The 26,053-nt window shown below is 42.3% G+C and overlaps 1 pseudogene across 1 annotated transcript; it reads left to right on the top strand.

The window, feature by feature from the left end:
- The first annotated feature begins 14,815 nt into the window (after positions 1-14,815).
- On the top strand, positions 14,816-20,763 carry LOC308164187 (TBC1 domain family member 8B-like; annotated as a pseudogene). Its single transcript has 10 exons — positions 14,816-14,828; positions 15,200-15,414; positions 15,784-15,901; positions 16,209-16,494; positions 18,266-18,504; positions 18,668-18,733; positions 19,014-19,106; positions 19,294-19,341; positions 19,460-19,557; positions 20,345-20,763. The product of its transcript is annotated as a TBC1 domain family member 8B-like (transcript).
- Positions 20,764-26,053: the final 5,290 nt, after the last annotated feature.

The following is a 26,053-nucleotide window of genomic DNA, read 5'->3' as shown; positions in this document are numbered from 1 at the left end:
AGTCATTTTGATTAGTATTTCGAAAGTTTGTTGTTTATATTTGATGCCAATAGGCTAATATTACGTTTTGTGAATGTTTTAGTCTTAAAGTAAGACTACAGTTTAAATTGTATTATATTGCTATATCCCAGTGTGTCGTGATGATAATTTGGAATAGCCAATTGAGAATGTTTTTGAGTGAGACACTCTTGCCACAGAATAGTAGGCTACTGTATGACTTGGTACCAGAATAAGTAGGTCTATTATATGTTTATTGAAAAGTGTGTGTTTATAGATTGGAGGAGAATGTGGATTTATTATTTTATTACAATTTCATTCAATTATACTATGAGTGTATTATGCTAGGTAATAGCATACACACCAGCATAAATGCTGCAACAAATTGACATTTAATTGAGTCTTGAAAGACATGGATATATTTCACACTAGCATTAGGGACATATTTGGAAAATGATTGTTTTATCGGATATTGTAAATAAATTCAGAGCAAACTTGGGAAGAGAGAAGCTAGTCTTCATTCCTGTGCTAATATCCTGTGTTTTCCAGGGGATTGAAGAGCACGGACACTTTAATAACTGCTATCACGCATCATCGCCTGGTGCGGGTAACACTAACAAGGAAAGTGAATGGACTGTATAGCAAAAACAACAAAATGATTGGCCGAGATACCCGTGACTATCACTTACAGCTGTTGTTTCATGTGGTGCTGTTGATGTGGTGAAATGAGTAGCCTATGGCTAATTAAAACTTGTAAGTCCCATCGCTGTGTGGGCATGATTCGCGCGGGCGCATGAGAAAATTTCGCACTGTTATTTTGGAGACCCCCACAAAGCTCAGCTTATAACTCGAACCCTGCTGGGGCCAGAACAGTAGCAGGTGCTGGGGTCATACTAATGTTGACATGTGTTGTTGTTTTGTTTGTTTTTCCTTGTGTAAAGTGGAACTGCAACATGGAAGCCCCAGACCATCCAGAACCTATGGAAATGGACTTGCTGTCTGCACAGGCGGAAATGGACTTGCTGTCTGCTTAGGCGGAAATGGACTTGCTGTCTGCACAGGCGGAAATCGACCTGCTGTCTTCACAGGCTAACATGGACCTTCTACCTGTACAAACTGGTATGAACCCTCGGCCTGCACTGACTGGTATGAACCCTCTGCCTGGACAGACTGTTATGGACATACTGGCCTGTCCTGAATTACTGGCGCCAGAGGGCAACTGTGTGGAGCAGAGGGACATCGGCGAGTCGACCCCCCTCCTCACCCAATCGGAGAGGGAGAGACAGAAAACTCAGGATAGCCTAAGCATTCTGGGAGACCCAGACTCACTTGAACTTTCCAAAGCCCAGGTGGAGGAGTTTTACAACCGCACGTTTCCAGAACCCTCCACGGGTCCCAGCCAGGCTCTCGCGAAAGCCACAGGAGCGGCGGAGCCCACGAGAGACCGGCCTGAAGCCGCTCAGCGTGTAAGTGGGATGGGGATGCTGGACGCAGGAGAGGAGGAGCAAATGGACATAGCGCATAAGGACTCCTCCACTGCACCCACCCAATATGAAGAAATGTTAGTCAGTTGTAATATTGACGTCAATGTGCCTTCGTTAATCAAAGTAGAGGATTCGTACTTTGACAACGGCCCAGAAAAAGAGGGGGCCTTTTCAGACCAGGTATCGGTGTTACAAGGGGAAGAGGGTCCAAACACAAGGCCAGAAGGAGCCATCGTGATCTCAGATGTTAGCCCTACTACCCCTGTCAATGAGCCAGACACACTGGAGGAGAGAGGAGAGGAGCTGCCAGTAGGGGGCAATGTGTCCCCACAATCGTCCAATGCCAAATCAGTTGAAGGTATGTTCAGCACACTGGGAAAAACGTTCATTGTCTTTCGACTGTAAAAATGATTTCTCCCTTCTTGCTTGTCATTTATTGAAACGGTTGTACAGAAAGTATTGTGAACTGACTGTGTACAAATGTCCTATTTGATTTGTTCTTGACTTTACTATTTTGATATCAGTTGCAGTCCTTTCGTTCAGTTAGATTCTTTGTTTTGTGTCAACAGAGAGTTGTGCTGAAACTGTGGTTACCATTGATGGCGCTGGAGTAGCTACAAATGTTGAATTGACTACGGTAACAATTCTTAAACAAAGACATATATACTCTAGTATGTGGATTTGTTGTTGTTGTTGTTTTAGTTATTGTCCCTGTTTATTATAGAAATGTCGGAAAGGACAACGTCAAGGAGAGTCGGGAGAAGGGGGACAAACCGTGACTGACAAGGGTAGGGGGCGCCACTACCTCATCCAACACAGACATGAGTAGGCACCACTCCTCCATCCAACACAGACATGAGGAGGCACCACTCCTCCATCCAACACAGACATGAGGAGGCACCACTCCTCCATCCAACACAGACATGAGGAGGCACCACTCCTCCATCCAACACAGACATGAGGAGGCACCACTCCTCCATCCAACACAGACATGAGGAGGCACCACTCCTCCATCCAACACAGACATGAGGAGGCACCACTACCTCATCCAACACAGACATGAGGAGGCACCACTCCTCCATCCAACACAGACATGAGGAGGCACCACTCCTCCATCCAACACAGACATGAGGAGGCACCACTCCTCCATCCAACACAGACATGAGGAGGCACCACTACCTCATCCAACACAGACATGAGGAGGCACCACTCCTCCATCCAACACACACATGAGGAGGCACCACTCCTCCATCCAACACAGACATGAGGAGGCACCACTCCTCCATCCAACACAGACATGAGGAGGCGCCACTACCTCATCCAACCTAGACATGAGGAGGCACACTGAAGAAATGCCACATATGTTTTGAGACCTGTCGACCATGAAACCTTCCAATCACGAAACACTAAGGACAAATGTATATGACCAAATTAGAATCCATGCAACAATAACACACCTTGGACAAAATATCATTGATTTACTTCTTAATTTTTCCATCTATCGTCATCATGATTTTCCTCCAGACATGGGCCTTTCGTTTTGTCAGAGACTTTAGGATCCTGTGTGTGATTGTCCTGCGTGTGATTGTCCTATGTGTTGATACCAATGCTTTCTCTCCCGTAGCAGACCAGCAGTCGGACAACGACTCTGAGGCGTCCCGCGGCCTGCGTCGCTCCTCCAGGTCGTCCCTGAAGAAGCCCCAGTACAGTAGTCTTCAGTAGGAAACCCCAGAGGAAAAAGCCATGTGCCTACTGTAAACAGTGAGAACCGTCAGTCTCTACTACAGTTTTAATTCTAGCCTCATAAACAGTATCGGCTGTCCACTGTTAGGGAAAACCTGAAAACAGTCGAAACCCGTGTGATTGTTTCTACCGTAGGGTGTCATCTGTTGTTTTGATCACTGTGTTGTCTTGCCTATTTTAGGGACATGGGGGAGAGTAAGGCCCCGTTGATTGCACAGGTTGGCCAGACTTTCCAAGAGTTCTGCAGCAGCACTTGCCATTCCAAGTATGAGGCCCGGCTGGAGATTGGCCTAGCAAAGGAACCAAGCCTCTCCCAGGCCAGGAGATGTAGTGTGTGCAGCAGCACACGTGAGGTACTTCTATCTTCTTAAAGACACGCCCATCTGTTCAGCTAGTTACACTGCCCCCCCTCAATAACTTGCACCGTTTTGGGGGACATCACAAGAATGAAAATGAAATACATGAATTTAGCAGTGTTCACTGCCTGCTCTCAAAAAGATTGTAATGATTCTAGGCTACTGCTGCTGTCAGGTTAAACATACAGGAGCACATTTGGGAGACACCTCGACAATCACCCTTTATCTGAATCAGTGACTTATTGAGGTGAGAGTTCTGAAGGGGTCGGTGTGTATTGCATGCCAGTCACATTAGGATGATAACCACTCTCAGGTATGAGTACAGCTGGATCACTGCTTTGCACATTGGACAGTAATGGGTAGGTCATGTACTTTTGTCATGAAATGTAATGGCCATACATTACTGGGTAGTAAAGTTGGTCTGCAGCTTCTGTTCTTGCAACAAGTCAAAAATCTATGTTTACCTCAGAAAGCTGGCACTAACCATACCTATTCTGGTTTGAGTTTCACTCACCATCTGGTAGCCATTTGTGAATTAGTACAATAAAATGTATTAAAAAATAAGTAAGTGCTTTTTAATGCCAAGCGCTGCAAAACCAAACAATGATGTGATTATGCTATAGGTTACATTCTGCTGCCTCTGTGGAAGACGTGCTGGTTCCACTTCTGATCAGCACGCTTCAATCTGACCTCAGTCTATGTAACGTGAAATATTTGTCACATTGTGGGCTTGTCCCAGAAGTGGCTCCTAAAAAGCCATCATCCTAGTGGCAGATGTTTCCCTGTCTTCTCATCTTGGTCGATTTGTACTGAGCAGTTTGTATGTCAGTGTATGATGGACATGATAATGTAGTTTTATTTTTTTTAATCAAACCTAGATTTCTGTGATCAGTGATCATGTTCAGCCTTGAGTTTGACACGTCTCTCTTCTCCGTCTCAGATGGTCCATGAAGTGAGCAGCGGGAACACGGTGCATCTCCTCTGCAGTGACGCCTGCTTCACCCGCTTCCGGGCCACCAAGGGCCTCAAGACCAGCTGCTGTGACGCCTGCGGCACCTACATCAACATGTCTGACTGTCGGGCTGAGTACCTCCTCCATGAGGGCCAGCAGAGGAGGTTCTGCAACTCTTCCTGTCTGAGGCTCTATAAGATGGTGAGGATGTTTGTCTTTAATCCTTTAACGTCCGATTCTCGTTACATATAGCCAACAAAGTCTTTGAACATCTGGTTAAGTGTCTGTATGCCGTCAGTTCACAAAAGGAACGTACTGTCTTGGACGCTAGATTCTAATAAACACTTGAAGCACCATCTGGTGCTGGGGCGTTTTACTGACACCGGCGTAAGTCTTTTCACCAGTCTGTAAACACAGAACTTCTGCTCCTCTGAAAGAGTATCGTACATGGACAAAAGAGTGAGATTATGGAAATCAATGGATGCAAAATGCTCATAAGATGTCCAGAAATACAGTACATTTTCTAAGAAACAGAAATTTTTGGCAAAGGTATAGTCAGATAAAATGTATATATGCAACACTTTCATGCATAGGCTTTCATGTAAAATAATATTTTTGAGGCTCAAAAGCTGAATGAAAACTGGGATGTTAAAGGGATGTTCCACTTCTTTGAAATGTTTTCATGGGTTGGCCCAGACCGAGGCTTTAGTTGAGTATTCCACACAGGGGACACTTCAATTCAAAACATCTTGCAGACACTTCAATTCAAGTCCTATTATGACTAAATCCCTCTGCATGGATGTGTTTGTTTGTTATGCTGTAATACAGTTTTTGTAACAAAATGCTAAAGTGTATTACAACATAGTATAGTGAATGTAATGAAAAATCATGTGTCCTGAATGAAGGGGGCCCATATGATTACTCAGTAATAGGGGTGTATGTCGCGGTTTTCGGTACAATAGGGTAATTATTATTTTACAGTTTTTCTCAATTGCTAAAACACATTTCACAAAACTTTCCTCCATTTTCCCAAAACTCTAAACACAACACACTTTTCTAAAGCTACATAAACAAAACCACACCTTCTCTCTTCAAAACTCAAACTTTCACACCAAAACAGCTGCTCAAAGCCTGCAAAAATGTAAACACTATAAGCACAGGGTATCCGCGGTGTCTTGAAAAGTATTAAAAGTTGATAAATCAATTTTGGGAAAATCAAGACCCTTAATAAGTATTAAAAAGTCTTATCCCGATTTTATGAGGTCTTGAATTTTGTTGGTATTTTTCTGAATTAGACTGTCCAAAGAGTTTGAGTCCTAAAAACCTTTAGTAAAAGTTTGTGAATTTATTAGTTTTATTAAAAAACAAAGATGAACCGGACATTCTGTTGTATGATAGTGGTCTAGTCTATTGCAAACTAAAACTGTTAAGTTAAAGGTCTCACTGATGTAAACGGTTACAGCTCGAAGTGGCGGTGAGGTCTGGAAAAATATTGACAAGGTCTTTAAAAAGTCTTAGAAAGGTATTGAAATTAACCTCAAGATTCCTGTATATACCCTGAATAAGAATACCAGATAGAAAAGTCTGAGGCCTCGAGCTCATCACCCAGATGATGCACCGATTCGCGGCGTTTGCATCCGAAGCATAGAGGGAAACCATAATTAATTATCCACGATCGTTGCTTAGCAACAAACGGCCAGTAAAAGAAAGTTGACCAAAACAAACGTATGAAACGATAATGATGGGTCTTATCTACACAACATTTCGGATGGAGGTATTATTAGGCAGTGTAAACTTTCCACCTAGGACATAGCCTATAAGGCCTAACTAACATTAGGTGTCACCAAAGTTTTACATGAAAAATGTAACTGTTTTATTGATAACCAGGATAGCCTTTGATGGATCACATCAAGCTTTTAAAATCACTCATCTCTTTCAAAAGATGAAATCCCCTCTTGCTTTGCAGCCTAACATGGGTAAGAAGCAGAAGGGGAAGAAGGAGACGCAGGAGCCACCAGAGGAGTTTGTTGTAGAGAAGGTGATGGACCAATGCATCGTCAATGGGAAGGTTGAATTCTTTCTCAAATGGAAAGGATTTACAGAGTGAGTACAACCTGGAAGTGCTTCCCTGGTATGGGGCTATGTTTGTAGAATTAAATGTGAATTATTGGCTTGGTGATCTTTTTTTTATTTTATATTTCAGTACGGATAACACATGGGAGCCTGAGGAAAACCTTGACTGTCCGGAGCTGATTTCAGCGTTCCTTGAATCTCAGAAGAATGTAGTGGAGAAGCCTGATTCCAACAAAAGGAAGTCCTCCACTGAGGAGCCAGAGACTGAGGAAAACAAAGCTAAGAAGAAGAAGGATACGGTGGGTGTGCTGACTGATCTGCAGCTGTGGTTATCAAGTGTATGTGCATGCAATGATTGTACCCACTTAGATAGCCTTTTCCATTTACACCTGTAGGTCTTGAATTTTGTTGGTATTTTTCTGAATTAGACTCTGTCCAAAGAGTTTGAGTCCTAAAAACTTTTAGTAAAAGTTTGTGAATTTATTCGTTTTATTAAAAAACAAAGATGAACCGGAAATTCTGTTGTATGATAGTGGTCTAGTCTATTGCAAACTAAAACTGTTAAGTTAAAGGTCTCACTGATGTAAACGGTTACAGCTCGAAGTGGCGGTGAGGTCTGGAAAAATATTGACAAGGTCTTTAAAAAGTCTTAGAAAGGTATTGAAATTAACCTCAAGATTCCTGTATATACCCTGAAGCATCATTACAGACTACAACAAAACAACTGAAAACACAATGTTCAGTGTGTGAGAATGTTCTTTTTTTCACAACTGCCAAAGCACATTTTTAGAAACCTTACAGTATCTGTTCTCAGAATATATCACTGTAGAGTATTGGGCATTCATAGATGTGTGTGTTTCATATGAACAGTATGTAAATCTACAGAAAATACAGTATGTTACGGTACATGTGGGAAAACTAGGGTTAGGGTTAGGTGCTAGGGTGACTTGGTACATGCTGGCATGTCTAACCCTAACCCTAACCTTAACCCTAACCCTAACCCTAACCTTAACCCTAGCACCCTAGCACCTAACCCTAACCCTAGTTTTCCCACATGTACCGTATTCCCACATGTACCGTAACATGTACACTACTGTACTGTATCACAACTCAATGCAAACACTACAGAGGATCCATTACACACACACACACACACACACACACACACACACACACACACACATACACACACACACACACACACACACACACACACACACACACACACACACACACACACACCACAATCATTTGCAACAAGTGTCTTACATTTTGAGTCGTTATGTTTAATGAATGAAGCTAGGTGTGTTCATTGTGTTAACATTTTGCTGACTGTGGCAAGCATTTTGCATCACATGAGCTTTAATTTGAGAATTTGAGCAGAGTTTTTTGCAACTTGTTCTTCTTCGGCGTATGGGTAGTTGTTTTTCCTCTCCACTCCACCAGGCTCGGGGCCGAGGGGCTACCCTTTTACCACCCCGAGACCTGGTTGAGGGGCTCACCCGGGCTATATTTCTGGACACCCCTCCAGAAGCCACGTCATCGTCTCGTCATCTAATACCGACAGACCATGCATCCCGTTGGGTGGGTGGTACACCGGGCAATCCAGGATAATATGGTCTGCGGTTTGGTCCTCTGCGCCACACTCGCACGACGCATTTGGGGCCAAGCCCCATCTGTGCATTGATGAGCGGAAACGCCCGACGCCGGTCCGGAGACGATTGAGCCTCACCCAGGATAGCCTTGGGAAGTCCATCCCGAGGGGCTCAGCGCCGGCGACTGGGATGTGGTCGCGGAGTTTGGAGGTGTTAGCCTCCCACTCCGCGCGCCACATATAATCCGCCCATCCTGCCGCACTGATGTTGAGATTTCTGCATTGCTGCCTGAGATCCTGTGCGGCAGGCACAAATGGGTGTCTCGACTTGAGACGCCGGGAGGGCTCCGCTGTTATAGTGAGCCTATCATGGAGCAGATGGTTATTAAGCTCCACGGCCCGGCAGGCGAGACGTGCTGTGGCTCCCATGCGGCGGGAACGTGTCGGCGAAACGTGAGCGTCCTGTCCAATGTCACGCCGAGATAGATTGGCTCAGCGGAACATGGCAGGGGAGTTCCATCTAGGTGTACTCTAAGCTCACGTTTAGCCTCCCTGTTGTTAAGGTGGAAGGCAGCCGGCACCGTCTTTGCCTCGCTAAGCTTCAATCTCCATTTCCGGAAGTATGCCACTAGTGTCTGCATGTCCTGGCTCAGAATCCCCTCCACAGACTGCCAGACTGTGGGGTCTCTAAAGCTAGACAAGCGAATAGAGAGCACTCAGCATCCGTAAATGTTGATGTGGCGTGGCAAACACCTTCTCGTGGTGCTCCCCGTAAGTAGCTAATGACTGCCAAAAGCAAGAAGCGAAACAAAGTTTGCCAACCAGGGCCCCTCACCCGGGCTGGTGTTCGGCAGCAGCCGGGGGAGAGGTCTGCTGACCTCGAACCCAGAATACTGCAGCTGAACACCGAAGGACTTGCAACTTGTGTTTTAGCAAGACAAAATGTGTTTAGATTTATGAGAAAAGGAGGATTGTGTTTTGTGAATTGTGTCTTCATGTGAAATGTGTTTATGGTTTTGGCAAATGGGAGCTAGTTTTATTAAATGTGTTTAGAGAACTGGTCATTTGGTTTAGAGAATTGGCTTTTGTGTTTTAGCAATTGGGAAAAACTGTATTATTATTACATTATTATTAAACCTTGGTTTACTCTGTTTGAACAGTACTATGCTTGTATAATAAAGTTACATTTGTGATGTAGTGCGCAGTTACTGTTATCAGTGGGCCTAGATGTCTACCCATCGGTCGTGAGAGTGATGGCAGGTCCCTTGGATAAGTCATGGACAACTGTAGTTTGTGCTTGTTTATAAAGGGCTGGTAAGATTTTCTGGCTGAACTGCGGACGAGAGGGAACTACGTAACAAGGCTCGATTACTTTCATCATGTTTAGAACCTGTGTTCTCAACAACAGAATATGGTCTGCTGCTGTAAAAACACCTATTGCGTTTCTTATTGCTTTGGCCCCATTGCAGTTGAACAATGCCGGCATATAGCTTTGGTCTGATCCACCTGTCTTTGTCCATCGTCATTGTAGGTAACTGTCATTCTCCCAAACAGGAGACTTCAGGTCTGCTGTGTTTCTGAATACTCCCGCAACTTCACGTGCTTGCTAACAGTTTTGTGATTGTTCAGAATTTGCAGTGTGTCATTTTCTGTTCAAACAAAACCACATAATCATGACCAGGTTATCACAGAGTTTAGGGTTAGGGTCTAATGTCCACATGCATTGTTAATGAGACGGATTATACAGCTATTGGAATGAGGGTAAACTCCGCGCAAGCCGATTTATCTTAATGTGAGGGCATGGTGAAATAGCATTTTGGGTATTCATGATGGAATCAAGGATCCGATATTATTGTCACACAGGGATGAGCAAAGCATTGTCAATGATTAATCATGGAATATCTTTTGGAGTCAGATGTAATGTAGTGTTATGTTGTTTAAGTTGGTCATGTGACCACCGGTATGAGTTTGACATCTCTTGTGCGTGTGCATGCGTACTGGCTGAGTTTACTTCAACACACAAACAAGTTCTGCATGTGCGGTGGGTAAAAGAATGCTGCATTCGTTCAGTACACACACGTACTGAACCGAAGGACCCATACTGGAAATATTCTGTACGAATACGTGTACCGTTACACCCCTAATATCTAAGGAAGCAACAACACTTCACTAAAAACTTTCTGACCTAATAAACTACATCCAAAGTCAGCCCCAAACCAGGAAAACATTTCACAACAGTGGAACTTCACTTTAATAGTCGTAATTCTACCTGAATGAGATCTCACGCATTCGGCATCTAGCCATAAAGATATATGTACAGTACGATATATGCACAGAGCAGGGGCAATGGTTATCAATCCAATATGTACAGTATACATGTATGTGCAAAAACAATTGAAATGAGTATGCGATGAAAGAAAACATTTTCGCTGTGCTTTCTCTTTGATTTCAGAAAAACACCAAGGTGCTCTCGTGCCAGTGGTGTAAGACTCTGTGCAAGAGCTTTGACATGCTGTCTAAATTCATTATTGTCTTGACCTAGGTTATTTCTTAATCAGTGCAAACTAAATCTGGAGTGTTATTGATAGATGATAATAGATCAGGCTAATTAGTGGATTTATTTATTACCATTTATTATTGTTAATGTTTGCTTAGATATTTTAATGCTGGCATTCATTTGTTAAAGTTAACTATTTATAGCAGGAGGCCACTGACAATGGTTTGATTTGTATTGTTGATTTTCCTCCAGATTTAGTTGAGGACGATGGAAGCCAGAGCATTGAAAGAGGACTGCAAGACCCTGTGGAGAATCTGCCTCTTGTGAAAGACCTCTCTGAGGGGAGGGAGGAGGCCTGGGTTAACAGGCTTTCTGAGGAGACAGAAACACTGGAAACAGCCGACATTCTGCTCATGTTGAAGCGGAGAAAAAAGGAGTGAAAAGAAATGTTGAAGTGTAGGAAAAGAGGATATGTGCTTGCCTATGTATGTGCTAATCTGTAATGGTATTGTCAGCACTACACTTTCACACAAAATGTGTCAGTTCTACATTTATCCAACGTCTCCCTGAGGTTTAAAATAAGTGAATTAAAACAAAGCCAGACATTTGGAAGATAATTCGTTAGTTTTAATTTTTTCCCCAGATACATATTCAAGTGTTCAAGATTTCATGAATATATTCAGTTTTTATAGAATATAAATTCTAGCAAAACATTTACAGCAACAATAATCAAATGTACTTTACAGCACTGATAAATCTATTTGTTTTTCTTTACTAGTTCTTCATAAACTGTAGAAACACTGCATTTAATTGTTTCACATAGAAAAGATTGCACCCATTCACCATAAACACACGTTGGATGTCCCCATTTGGAATTAAAGCAAAGGCAATATATAACACAATGGGTTGTCAAGGGTTGAGCGTCTTTCCTTAATCAAAGTGCATTCTAAAATTACAATACATCAAATATCTGGTTGACACAATATTCCATATACAATTCTGTTTTACATAACGGCAATGTCACGTCAATGAAGGTGATTGCAATAAAGCACTCTCTATAAAACTAGTCTATGATGATAAAGGGGAAGACATCTGTCCTCCAGTGAACCTCTGGTTGAGTCTTTCTACCATCTCTTCTGTCTGGTCAAAAAGTGAAATACTCTCATTCTATTCTAATGAACTGACAATCAACAGGGATCAACCGTAAACTAAAAACACTCATTACTGAGAACTATAGGGAACCTGTCTGCATTAACAGTCATCAAACAGACAGGTTGTAACACAAGGACTGGAGTGAGCACCTGTAGGTCACAGGCCATAAGAACAGCATCATAACTTTGTGTAGCTGTGATTTCAGTAAAGGAAAACGTTATCTAATTCAATTGCTATCTATTTTTGTTTCATCACAGATAATACACATACTTTAATCTCTGTATTGTTATTATGTCCTCTACTTTCAGTAGTCTCTGCTACACACACACATTATGTGTACTTGACTAACAAGGTGTAACCTCACAAAGTTTTACAATATCATATAAAACGACGTCGGCAAGTACAGTACTCCTCGACTTTTGAGAATATGATAATCCAACTCTTCCACATGAGTGATATGCATTTGCGATTTGTACATAAGGCTATGGAGGAAGACGAAAGTAAAATGTGGAGAAAATACGACATTCCAACATTATTTTTGAAAGAAATACACGTTTAAAAAAGCAACTGCGTGTGTTACATGGCATTAACATACTGGCCATTTCACTGATGAGGGTCGTTTTTTTTCTCTGATGGACAACGAGCAGAAACCCAGGTGGCTAGACTATAGTACACTATCAACGTAATGTTCTGGCTAACCATGGCCATTAGTCAACTCCTTCATAATGTCACTTCAAAACTGGCGTCAATGTCTTGGGTAACATAGACTGGAATACATTGCTGTACAACCCAAGCCTTTGGCCTACTAAGGACGACATACTGTAGAGACAGGTGCTAATGTAGCTAATTAACAAAGTAAAACCATACCAAAGCAAGACAACTTCTTCGGACAAAGACCAAGTGACTGACAACCCGTTTGTGATGCTACAAGCTGAGACAACAGTTTTACTGAGATGTGGTTCATATAGAAAGGCATACTGGTATCAACACTGAATATATCACAACCCCCTCTGATCTGAACAAATGTTATGTCCCATTCAGTGGACATTTGGTGCACTACACTACGGTTTTGTCTTTAATCAAAGAGTATAATTATCTTCTCATGTTGTAGGAAAAAGGCAATTGTTTTGCTAATCCTGTTGGTCTACCTCACAAATGAAAAGTCCTAATGAACTGTATTGTATGTATGCAGACGTGTTGATCAGAAGCAGGTGGATAAGAGGTAACCTAACCTGATTGAGAAGCAAACCAAAAGATATGAGAATTATGTGAGGTTGTAGGCTAGGGGGATGGGACAACATGAAGGGGCTCTGAGTCACCAAGCAGAGAAAATGGGTGTTTCTAGGATGGCCAACATCATAGACACTAGGCTAGGCTAGGCCACGCTACTCCACATCAGATGCGTCGTTGTCAGAGAGGTGGTAGTTGCTTCCTTTAACCCTGATGTACTCCACCTGCCGCCCCTCGTCTGAGTCTGTGACGCCGCAGGAGCAGAGCTGGCTCTCGAACAGGGACTCTATCTCCTCCAGCCTCCGGCCTTTGGTCTCAGGCAGGCAGCCGTAGATGAAGAGGGTACCCAGCAGAGCCAGGCTCGAGTAGAGGAAGAACGCCCCTGCGGACGCAACAGGTGATCTGTCATCATTAAGCACCAGGGAAAAAACTACAAGCATCGACTCAGTCAGGGCTAGGTTTTCTCCTCACCGCCCACCACACTAGCTGAGCAGCAAAATGTCTAGTTATAACTTGGGAGGTCTTGCCCTTTCCTTTATACATTATTAGATACACATTGGAGAGCACTGCAGTGAAAGTATCAGTTACAGTGAACATGAATTGTGTTCTGCTCCTACAGTACATTAACCTCACACCCCTGTAGGACTGTACTTATCCCTCCCAGGGAAACGGTACTGGGCAAAGCAGTGTGAAATGACATACAGTACGGCACATTAGCCTCATACATGGATACATGCAGACATAGGCATAGTGGGGCGGCTGTGGCGCAGGAGGTAGAGCTGGCGTCTAATGATCGCAAGGTTGGCTGGTTGGCGGTTCGAGCCCCGGCAGCCCACATGTCGAAGTGTCCTTGGGCAAGACACTGAACCCCAAAATTGCTCCCAGTGAGCGGGCCAGCTCCTTGCATGGCAGCTTGCCACCATTGGTGTGTGAATGGGTGTGTGAATGAGAGGCCATTGTAAAGCGCTTTGGAGCAGCAAAAAAAGGCGCTATTTACCATTGACAATCCATTTACCATTGATACCGATTCCATTATTGATTCTGCATATCGGGTCAATTCTTTATCGATTCCTGATACATTTTCTGTGTGTGGAAAAAAAGTACACAGGTTTTCAGTGTCAACACAGATGTATAATATCTGAACATGACATATAATGGAAAATAAATGTAATGTTCCTTTTCTTTAAAGCATATCACTTTGTAAACAAATATAAAACTGATAAACTCAACAATTCTTCTGCAGAAAAATGTGCATGTCTGCTTTCTCTGGGAGGATCTGTAGCAACAGTCTGTCATTGTCTAAAATGGATGAAATGGGAGAATATTTGTACAGCATTCGTTTTCAATTAGCGTTTCTTAGTCAAAGAAAGAAATCTGCCGAGCTAATATTAGCATAGGATATTTACCCTCAGTAACGGACATGTTGCTCGCTTGGGAAGCAGTGGCACTCGTGCCTGTCAAAAACATGTAATTCCTGTAATTTTAGCCCATGTTGCCTCGAAAGATGTAACATATTGCTGGTGTTTCCACTCTTACTTGAAATTATAATTTTACAGATTTTACAATTAGCAATGTCCTTTTTGAAATTAAGCCATGTTTTATGAATGAATTATTGTATATGGGTGAATTAAAATTGCTAGAATGAATTACAGTGGAAATGTGTGGGATTTTGAATATAAGTTGATATGGCTAGCCAATCAAGTCAGGTGGCTGAATGGCTGCCATGCTCACCCGGTCATGGCTGCAGGTGGTCAGTCTAGCAGAGTCGGACGGGTCGAGGAGGAATAGATAACCTCGGAGGCGTACGATTCCGATGCATCAAACAATTTGGAACCGGTTCTCCATTCCCATCCCTAGTTGTGTATGGATCTTTCACGGTTCTTTAAGTCTCTGAACGACAGCAGAACGGATTGTGTTTGTGAAAGCTGTTAAAGATGACACCATGAGGGAATTACAATCAGTTGTGGGATCTGAACAGGTTGTATTAGATGACTTTAGATTCAACTTTATTGTCATTGCAGAGTACAAGTACCAGACAACGAAATGCAGTGGCATGATTTTGGCATTATTGTGGCATAGTTTGGTATTTGAACGTGGTGTGTGCTGTTTGGCCTTCTGCAGGTGCAGTAAATTACATGGCCACTCACCCAGGCTACTACACAGAGCTGGTGGAGCAGTCCCTGGGCACCAGCACCCTGGCCACAGACGAGATAGAGAGAGACCTGCACCGTTCCCTCCCCGAGCACCCGGCCTTCCAGAGTGACACGGGCATCTCCGCCCTCCGGCGAGTCCTCACCGCTTACGCCTACAGGAACCCCAAAATCGGCTACTGCCAGGTACGAGGCTGGTCGTGACGTTAGAATTATAAGGTTCTATCTCCATTTTTGTCAAAATTGAGTTTTTTTACATAATCTGATCCATTAGGTGTTTATTAATGCCTGTTTGGTGTTATTTTTTAAATGTTGACATGTTTGAGTTAGTAATTCATAAAATACAAAGGTTCCATCTCACAATGGAATGTAAAAACGTTGACGCTCAATATCTCTGAACTACCCTAAACGGAGATAGAACCTTATAATTCTAAACTCACGTGGTGTTAAACCCCTTATATTAACCCCCCTCTGTCTATTAAAAAAAAAAAAAACTCCAAACATCCACAAAAAAAAGCCCATCCTTACCCGTCTCCTGACCTGTCTGTTGTGAAGGCCATGAACATCCTGACGTCGGTGCTGTTACTCTACGCCAAAGAGGAAGAGGCCTTCTGGCTGCTGGTGGCCGTGTGTGAGAGGATGTTGCCTGACTACTTCAACCGCAGGATCATCGGTGAGGGGTCGTGTCACACACGTTTGATTTTAAACCTCCTACTGTTTAGTAGCGAACACTGTGGGGACCCAGTTTGCTAGAACAAATAGTGTTGAGCAGAGCAAAAAAAGACCTTACTGTTTCTTATTGTGTACTGTTTCTTATTGTGTCTATTACAAAGTAAAGACGACCGACATTCCTCCAATTTGAAAATGTTTTACACACACACACGTGTCAGTGTGTTGGCTGCAATTATGTTCCGACTGCCATTTGGGCCTTGTGTTGCTGGGAATGGCTGAGTGATAACCTGTGTCTTGTGTTTCCTCAGGTGCGCTGGTGGACCAGGCCGTGTTTGAGGAGCTGATCCGAGCGCAGCTCTCGCAGCTGACGGAACACATGACAGACCTGACCTTCTTCTCGTCTGTCTCTCTGTCCTGGTTCCTCACTCTGTTCATCAGCGTCTTGCCCATCGAGAGCGCCGTTAACGTGGTGGACTGTTTCTTCTACGACGGCATCAAGGCCATCTTGCAGCTGGGGCTGGCGGTGCTGGACTATAACATCCAGGGCCTGATTAGCAGCCACGACGATGCCGAGGCAGTCACCATCCTCAACAGGTCAGTGTCAACAAGAGACCAGGTTCTGACGCCTAAATGACACATCCGCCCTTACCTCAGCGGCGTGTAGGGGTGTAACGGATCACCTGACTCACGGATCGGATCGTGTCGCGGTTTCTGAGTCACAGATTGGATCATTTTTCGGAATCAACAAAAAACATTTTTGTTTCTAAAACCTGCTTTTTCCTTGAATTCTGTAAAAACACCACTTTTATTGTGTGAAACAAAAAACATTCAAAAAACATTCAAGATGTCAAAACTGGTCAAATATACATAACATATTCTACTGCATACTACATATACTACATATTCTCTGAAATACACATTCATCTTAAATTATAGTGCAGTAGGAGAGAGTGAATCACTGGGCTCTTTAAAGCAGACGAATAAACATGTTTTATGCCACTTTTAACTAAATAATAAAGTGAAACCTTCCCTTAAACATGGTATGACAAAAAATGGCTACATTATCAGAAGTTGTCGAGCTACCTTTTTCGTGCCTCCCGTCAACACACCAGGGTGATGTTGTGTCAAATGTGTGGCCATGCTTGACGTATTGCCTCTCTCATACGACTTTCTCGTTGCACAATTCCTACACACCGTAACTTTTTTATCGACCACCCTTCTTCCATCATTGTTATAATTGACAGAGAAGCCAAAGTGCTCCCATACATGGGATTTTAAATGACGAGGGAGGCCTTTCGAGTTCTTCTCCGCCGCCAACATTACTAGCACTCGCCATGATACACTTGTTGCTGTGGATTCCCATCTTCACGTGTAGTGAGTAAACAACAGATTTTTTTTTTTTTTTTTTTGCATTATCAACCTATCATTGCGCTTTACAGTAAAACAAAGCATGCAACTGTCGCGTCTATCTTTTCATGGCAACTCTACATTGTGATTTACAAGAGAGATTAACTAATACTAATACTAACTAAACTAATATTATTACTTGGTTACATTTTGCAATTGAACCGCGGTACACATGCCTGCTGAACCGTGTGTGGGGGGGGGGGGATCCGTACGGATCAAGGATCAGCTGTGATCCGTTACACCCCTAGCGGCGTGTGTGCGTGGCGGAACTTTTACGGGCGCCATTGAGGTAAGGTAAGGTAGACGCAGCATGTGTCATTTAGCCCTGAGGGGATCAACTAAAGTCGCCGATTACAAATCACTCTTTATGGTTTCGGAAGCGAGATTCAAATAATCTCCTTCAGTTCCTTCTTTTAGGGGGTGTTCTCACTAGAACATTTTCTTCACTTGGAATCAGAGTTTAGGATCAAATTCGCTTTGCTCTGCGTCATTTGGAGCGGTGAGAACGCGCATTCGAAGTCGCTCCCGGAGCAAACAACCAACGCTTGCTCCGCTTGAAAAGAGTGGTTTTGCTCAGATTAGAAACGACGCACCCAGGCTGTCCATAGGAAAACAACAGCGCATGCGTGTTGATCTGGATAAGAGCGGGACGAATGGGCAATTTAAAACATTTCGGACCAATCAACTACCACGTCTGTTGCTTCGATTGCGTATGCTACTTCATTTACATAAAGGGCTGTGAGAACGCAAATCAGATAAATAATTTATGCAACAATGTTGCAAACTCATCCACTTGCTCCGGGTCCTGATTCAGACTTTCATGTGAGAACCTTATTGGTAAACACCAAGATGTTTCCAGTTACCTAACATTTATTACCGTATAGCATAGGAAAATATATTCACATTGTTAACTGTCTGGGGGGATGGGAATTTCTTCAATTCTCCTCTGTTTCCAGAGGCAACATTTCCTCAGCTGCTATTGGACCATGAACAGTCCAGCCCTGCTGCACCACGACCCCAGCCTGGCCTATCTGGACCAGTACCAGCTGGGCTTCCAGCAGTTCAGCCTGCTGTTCTCCCTCCTGGAGCCCTGGTCCCTCTGCAGCAACAAGGACGCCCTCTCCCTCTGGGCCTTCCGTTTGATCGATGAGAACCAGGACGGCCTTGTCAACTTCAAGGAGTTCTGTTGTGCTCTGGGTAAGGTCACCTGAACGCCTGTTCTAACAAACCCCTCTCCCCTTGTCTGACCCTTACCCCCCCACCTCTGTGGTAAACTAGGTGTCACTAATCTAATCCTGGATCACCCTCAGGCAACCTTTCTCTCTATTTTCCCCCACTCATTGTGTTTTTCTTCCCATAGACATTGTGTACAGTGGCAGTTTCACAGATAAACTGAAATTCCTGTTTAAGCTTCATCTTCCACCAGGTGAGTCAATTAGATGAGTTACTTCTCCGTCAACCTTGTTTACGTGTCATTCCTGGTCTATGATTCTTTGTAATCTGTGTTGACGCTTTGGTAAATATTTCCTTGGAAAAAGCTAATTTACTTCACCCTCTCAAGACTTTCCGCTAAACTAACTTCTAATCTCCACTATACAGTATATTTCATCCTGCCCTTCTATATTTTCTCTCAGAACAGTTGGCTTTGGTCTGTGTTAGCTGTCTGTCCTATAATACTGCATGCTCTCACTGAGGATTGCTTCTAGCGTTCACAGGTAGTCCTTCCCACTCAAAGGACCAAAGACTTCCCCACTTTATTCCAATGACAGAAGACTTCTCCCACTTCAGTCGACTGACTGGTCAGCTTGCTCTGCTGTATTCCTTCTCCTCTCTTAACAATTTCACATTTTGGGCCTAACTCCTTTCATTGTGCTTGTTTTGATCTTTTTTTAACAACATCTTATCATTTGTCTGCATTTTGAACGATATGAAGTCGTATGGTTACTTTGAGGCAATTTAAAAGCAAAAAAAAATCTTCCTTTGCAGTGTCCGATCTACCAGAGGACGGTGTGATAAGAAAAAGCCCTGAAAGAGGTGACGCTTCTCTTTGACTATGCTCTTTGACTATGCTCTTTGAATTTTGCTTGAAACCAAATTCCCTTACACATTGTACACACACCATACTCGTGTCTGAACAGAACATTTTCCATAGGCAGAGGAAAAGTGGACCTGCAGGCCTACCTGAAGCAATGGCAAGACGAGATACTGAAGAAAGAGGAGAGCATCAAGGATTTACCCAGAATTAACCAGGTAAAAAAAAACAGTGTCCAGGGTAGTATCTATTATAAAGGTACACTCATGAACTTATAGTATCACTGTCACCATTACTATTCTTCTATTGCTAATCATTGGAAGATCCATCTGTATGCTCCTTATGTTTTGCTTTAATTTAGATTTTTTTGTTTTAGTTTTGTCTGTTCTGTTATTTTGCTTGTCATGTCTTCTGTGGTTCATAGGTCCTGTTGTTACTGTAGTTTTTGTCTATTTTATTTCATTCTTATTTTTTATTTTTTTTAAACAATATTTTATTAGAAGGAAGTACACAGTACAGCACTTATGGGTACACAAATAAGGAATGAAGGTCCTTCTATTTTTTCTTTTTCCCTATGTATCCACCCACCCATCAACCAAACACATATTGCCAATAGAAAATTAATAATAAAATAAAATAAATATATATATTATATACATATAATAATACAATAATAATAATAAAATAAAAAAATCTTGTTTTTTTTGTTTTGTTGAATGTGTTGTCTAATTGTCTTGTTATTGTATTGTTGTTGCATAGGACCCCCTCGAAAACGGGGGCTATTCCTAATAAAGCGATTTCTTATACGTAATCAGTCAGATGCAGGCTTATCTCTTGAACTGATCAGCCTCTCAATACGAGATAATGAATTATACTCTATCAGATTTAATTCACTTGCCATGTATTGATTTTTAATCCAAATATGCCGTGATTTTACATTCTGACTGCACAAACACATCATCTTCCAAATCTTACCATCCACCCGTCTCCCAATTGTGTCCTCAGGCTCAGTTCATCCAGTTCTCCAAGACTCTCTACAACTTGTTCCACGGTGACCCTGAGGAGGAGTCTCAGTACCGTGCGGTGGTCCGTGTGACCAGTCTCCTCCTGAGGATGGAGGAAGTAGGGCGGAGGCTCCAGGAGGCGGAGCCCAGCAGCCCTCAGGAGCTCACCAGCCCTGCACAGACTGCTTCAGAGGGGCTTCTGGCTGATGGGAACGCCTCTACCACCCCAGAGAATAGGTCAGACACCCCCGGCACCACCAGCACCCTGGAGGCAAGGTCTAAGTCACAGGAGGTGGAGTGGTCCTTCTCGTTTGAGCAGATCCTGGCGTCCTCGTGCGCTTCTTTGAGAAGCCTGTAGACATTCAGTCACGTCTGGACCATGCCAAGGGTGCCCAAGTGAAAGCCAAGGCAAACAAGTGAAGGATACACTGTAGGTCTAACCCTCTTTATCAAAGCCATTGATGTTCACTCTCTCCATCCTCTCTGGTGTTCTTTCACCTAGCCAGGTAAACAAGAACAGACTGTCAATCCCATTCACTGTCACCAACTGCAGAAATACACTTCTGGGAAGAAAAAAAAAATCGTTCACACAAGTAAAGCGGATAAATATGTTGTGTTCTGTAGGTTCATTCTAGCCTGGCTCCATATCTAGGGTGTCCTGTCTAAGTAACAGGACAATGAAGCATTTTGTCTTCTTTTGGCTCTCTACTCCAAAACTTTGGATTTGAAGATAGTTGACTTAATTAATTGGTTTAATTAATGGGAGAATTGGCTTGACTGGTATTTCTGGTAAGTCAGGTGTGTTCATCACATGATTTGTGCAAGCATAAGAGAGCTGTCAATGTCTAGTATTGATTCTAGGCTTTTCGTGACGTTAGAATTATAAGGTTCTATCTCAATTTTTGTCAAAATTTTGTTTTTTACATAATCTGATCCATTAGGTGTTTATTAATGTGGTGTTATTTTTTAAATGTTGAAATGTTTTTGGTTAGTAATTAATAAAATACAAAGGTTCCATCTCACAAAACAAAATGGAATATAAAAACTTTGACGCTCAATATCTCTGAACTACCCTAAACGGAGATAGAACCTTATAATTCTAAGCTCACGTATTGGTGTTTGTGAACATGAGGACCAAAGCGGGGTCAATGAAAGTCTAGGAAGCCTTTAAAAAAGTACCTAAAAAGCTTGCAGAGGTCTGGGAAAAGGTCTTGTGGACAGATACTACCATGTACCAGAGTGATTGCAAGTGGAAAGATTGGGGGGGAAGGATCTGCCTGATTTACAGCATACCACCTCATCTTTGAAACATGGTAGAGGGGGTGTTAATGTTAGGGCATGCATAGCTGCCACTACAACTGGCTAACTTGTCTTCATTTATGATGTAACTGCTGATGGCAGAATATATTCTGAAGTGTACAGAAACATCTTGTCTGCTCAAGCACAAGCAAATGCCTCCAAATTCATTGGATTGGGCGTCATCATACAGTAAGACAATGACCCCATACATACTGCCATGGCAACGAGAGTTTTTCAGGGCCAAAAAGTGTAAACAACTCAAGATCACCAGAGAAGATGCAGTTATTGCATGCAAAGGATTTTCAACCAAATACTAAACTTGAGTGCTTGATTTGGACATTTCATCAATACAGTATATTTATTTTTGTAAACGTTCTTTTTTGGTGGGGCAGTTCCACTAAGATTTGTTTCTGTTTTTATTGGATTGAGACAGAGAAAGACAGGAAGTAAGGAGGAGAGGGTATGTCAGCAGGCCAAATTCTAACCCATGCGGACATTGGCATATGTGTGCATTGTCGGCAGTGGTGCTAGACCTCTGGACCACCCCAGGCTGTGACATTTGATCATCTGTCCCATCACTTTTAGGTCCCCTGAAATAGGGGAACTATACATAAACGGTATTGTCATTCTGAATGGTGAAACAAATATGTACACTATGATTAAAGAAAAGCTGAGAATCTTTACTTTGACTTTAACCTCAGTCAATCCAAACGTTTGGAGTGGACAGCCAAGAGAAGAAAAATACTTCATTGTCCCATTACTTACGCCGGCCACTGTATATGAGTTATAGCCAACTCCTCTGTTGTCATACCAACGATAGTCATAGGAGTTGGCTAAAGCAGTCTACACACCAGGAGCCAGGCGAGGTTCTTAGACCCAGGTCTCAGACCTGTCCTTTGCACACCAGCGAACCTGATCAAGCGTTTTGCTTTTGATGAGTGATTTTTCTCATGCAGCCTTAAATCTCTCAGCTAATCTCTCAGAAACACCAGCTTTTTTCACTTTAGGACGACTGGCAATGTGGCAAGACATATGAAGGGAGCAGCAACACATTCCAGGGGAGTCACTTGAAGCCATAACACGGAGATCATTTTGAAACAGGAACATGTAAATTCCATGTATTGTATATGAGAGCTTTACTGTTCCTTGTCTGTAATTATGTAAGTATTCAAGAATAAAGAGATTAAAGATGTGTCCTATAGAGGCATCTTTGTTATTGTATGTTCAGGTTAACTTTATGATGAAGGGTTAAGGCCAAATCTCTGGTGATTTATTTCTGAATGGGGCTTATGAAAATACAATAGGAACTTACTTGCTAAATGCCCAAAACACAGTTGACTGTCACCATTCTACTTTTCTGTTAGTACATTTCTTGAATGTTTGCCTTCGCTTGAATTCTCAAATGCAATTGTCTTGTTTGAGAGTATTGTGTGTGAGAGAGTAAGAGCATTGTCATTGCCAAGTCATGTCACTTTCAGGGCACAAAAAAAAAATGAAAACAAACGTGAGCCACTCACAGTAGCCACTGCTTTCAAAGGAAGACATAGTAATGCAATATTTCAATTATTTTATCATTCTTTTTTACAGTCTTAAAAGGAAAGTAGGTGTGTGTGATAGACTTTAAACATGCCTGATGGTCGCTCTCTTTTGTTTGATATTGCATCATTTGCTTAAGTTGCAAAGTTGAAGGGATTAAATATGTTTAAGGGATTTTAGTAAATAAAACATGTTATATTCATCATAATCATCATATCTTATCAAATGAAAATCTTGATATATTTGATTATTGTATAGATTTATGAGACTGCAGATGAAAACTATTTGACAGAGTATAACATCTAGTGGATACCCTGTTACACATTCCTTTCTATGTTTTTATTTTTATTTTTATTCTTTTTTAATCTTTTTAAAATGCTAATGCATGACAGTGCATGGGAATGAACAAATGACGACAACACATCATTCCAAATGCAAAACATTAGCTGGTTCTGAATGTCCTACTTTGTTTCTTAGATGTAGTGGACTGTAAAACTGGGAATTTTAGTCAGCATTTTTTTTTTTTTTGAAACCCTGCTACAACCTCCTCTGTGTAGTAAGGATATTTCTACTTTAAATACAGTGATAAATGTTTATTTTCCAAATGATTGTGTCAAGACAATGAGAGCTGGATGAGCATTTCTTTTATATGGTCTGTACTTTCGTTGTTTGGTACCTGTACTGTAGCAATGACAATAAAGACCATTCATTCATTCATTCATTCATTGAGTGTTCTTCCTCAGTGCCATCTGTGAGTAAAATCAACCTTGCAGTTGTAGTATAGTGAATAAACCCCACCTCTCACTCTTGATTAAATACTTGGCTAAGTAAATAAATACCTCTTAAATATCTTGTTATAATAGCTGCTAAGATTTTAGAAATATTTGCTTGACAGCACAATAACGTAAACAATATATAAATACTTTGCCGTTCTGTTGTCAGTAAAATCGATATCATAGGATGATGCTTAAGTGTTGGTAGTTAATTCTGTAGATAATTGCAGCACTGGTCGTCCTTGAGTATACATTTGGAAGGAGTTGGAATTCACCTGTAAACAAGTCCGCCCTTTCCATAATTTTTAGGCATGCTCATGTTACAGCAGCAACTTAAAACAATTATAGCAGAGTGCATCGTCTTAACAAAAGTGGTAGTGTCAAAATCAGCTAAAGCAGGTGTTGGGTGATTGTTGTCTACCGAAACCCTCAGATGTTCACTCGAGGGGACCATTCATGCAAGAAACATGGCCTATAGGCCTTATTAGTAAGGCAATAGACATGTGGAGTCAGGTGGCTATGGAATAGCTGCAACCCCATAGGATAATGGTATATATTATCAGTGAAATATTGCTGTATTAGACATTACTTTTACCATAAAAGAGAGAAAAACATCACGCTTTTTAATTTCATAGCACAAATGTATTTATGCCAATCCAAGTAAAATTTAAATTTGTTCAATGTAATAATGTAATGGTCCCCATTTCAATAACCACAGCAAATGTAAATGCTTTCATTTGGTATGGTATGATGACTACAATACAATGTATGTGCTGCCTGGTTTATGTATTGTTGTTTTTCTGGAGGGGTGCGTTGGAATACTGTTTTCCAAGATTTGTTTGATCTGCCTGTGCCTACCACAAGTGACACTTTATGTGAATGTCAGAGAAATAAAAATGTTACCATGAAATCAAATAATCTAAACCTGTGTGGTGGGTTAACATAATTCACCCCCGGAACTATGGGTTGGGATTATTGTTTCCGCACGGAGGGTTAAGTGGGTGGTACTCGAGTTGTTACATCAGTGATATAGTTACTGCTTGAAGCATGTGGTCGCAGCTTGTTCATGTTTGTTAATAAACGTTTAGCTGTGACATTTGATACGCCGCCTCCGACTCCCGTCTCTCGGCACTACACTGGTGACATCGACGTCAGTCCCGTTGAAGTATCCGAGACTGAACCGAACATGGCAAATAACGCCGTTATTCTCAAATTGCCGGAGTTTTGGGAGACGTCCGCGGCAGCATGGTTCGCACAGACGGAGGCGCAGTTCGCCCTCCGTGGGATTACAGATGACGCCACACGCTACTACCATGTCGTCTCGGCGCTGGGGAGCTCCACTGCAGCCAGAACGGTGGGCTTCATTACAGTTCCCCCTGCCCTGAATAAATATACAGCGTTTAAGGCTCTCCTCCTCAAGACCTTCGAACTATCACGGTCAGAACGAGCCCGACGTCTGTTCGCAATTCAGGGGCTGGGAGACAGCAAGCCTTCCCAGCACATGGACATGATGCTGAACCTACTAGGTACGGAGGAACCTAATTTTCTATTTATGGAACTGTTTCTTCGGCACATGCCTGCACATGTACAGACAGCGCTCGCTGTCTATATCTTGGCGTCATTGCATATGTTATGTTACTTATTTGAATGAGGTTTAGTTGAGTGAGTGGAGCAGTCTGTCAGTTGCTTCTGCAGTCGAGAGCGTGGCTGTGATTGGCTTATTCGACTGTTTCCTCGCGATAGCCATACATGTAGGCTGCGTTCGTAAATTTGCTCTGAGAGCGCCGGAGCGCACACTCGGTTCAACGTGATAAAGCGACCATGTAATTTGATTGGACAAGAGGCATTCCATGAGTGCTGATCAGATTTCCAGAGCAACTTTACGAACGCACCAATACATGTAGAAACCAGCCAATGAAATGTTTCATGTTGCTGTTTAGGTACATGCGTGCGATATCCCTCTGCTAAACCACATATTTTGAGGTAAACATAGCGCGATTTAAAGTTACAGTTAAGAAAATAATGGTTGAATCATTGTTAAAGTTACAGTTAAGAAAATAATGGTTGAATCATTGTTATTTTACAATAAATGTGTACTAACT

This window comes from Nansenia antarctica (genome assembly GCF_963989245.1).
Source record: "Nansenia antarctica genome assembly, chromosome: 8".
Classification (NCBI taxonomy): Eukaryota; Metazoa; Chordata; class Actinopteri; order Argentiniformes; family Microstomatidae; genus Nansenia; species Nansenia antarctica.
The sequence above is the reverse complement of the archived record's forward strand: the minus strand, read 5'-3'. Positions and strand labels throughout refer to the sequence as shown.